This window comes from Penaeus monodon, chromosome 20 (assembly GCF_015228065.2).
Source record: "Penaeus monodon isolate SGIC_2016 chromosome 20, NSTDA_Pmon_1, whole genome shotgun sequence".
Classification (NCBI taxonomy): Eukaryota; Metazoa; Arthropoda; class Malacostraca; order Decapoda; family Penaeidae; genus Penaeus; species Penaeus monodon.
Genome location: NC_051405.1, coordinates 12,119,539 through 12,120,062, shown reverse-complemented (window position 1 = coordinate 12,120,062; position 524 = coordinate 12,119,539). Strand labels below are relative to the sequence as shown.

General features: G+C 43.1%; 1 pseudogene; it reads right to left on the bottom strand.

Moving 5' to 3' along the window:
• Positions 1–258, bottom strand: part of LOC119585912 — a 16,670-nt pseudogene extending 16,412 nt beyond the window's left edge.
• Positions 259–524: the final 266 nt, after the last annotated feature.

The window sequence follows — 524 nt, the reverse complement described above, 5'->3', positions numbered from 1 at the left end:
CATTTGCGTGTGCGTGTGTGCGCTGATACATACAACTTAGAATGGCAGCAACTGTAACACCAATACAACCTGGATAGTAGGGGAACACTTACTCTCATGCCTCTTCCCCTTAACACTAACCGGCTTACCCTTCAGTTTCTCCCATTCCAGGCTCCGCTATATATTCTTCCCTCTCGAGGTACCTGAACGTGAGAGCCCCGAATATGAGGGAAAAGAAAGAAAACGAGACACAAGATGAATGGACTGGCGGTGTTCCATCACGTAAGTCCGAAGTCGAAGGAATATGATCTGTTCTCTTACAGTGTGGTTTCTGTTTATATTCCTCGAGAAATGCGAGCGTACTGTACAGCCACTGAGCAGAAACTAACTACTCGTCACGTCCCAGTGCGTGTCAGTGATATTTCACAAACCCTCTTGACTGGACTTTAAAAAAACAGCTGGACATGAGAGTAGAAGTTCCTGATTTTCCCGCAAAATAAACTAAAATAAATTTGTAATCACTAAATGTTGAATAAACTTATAAC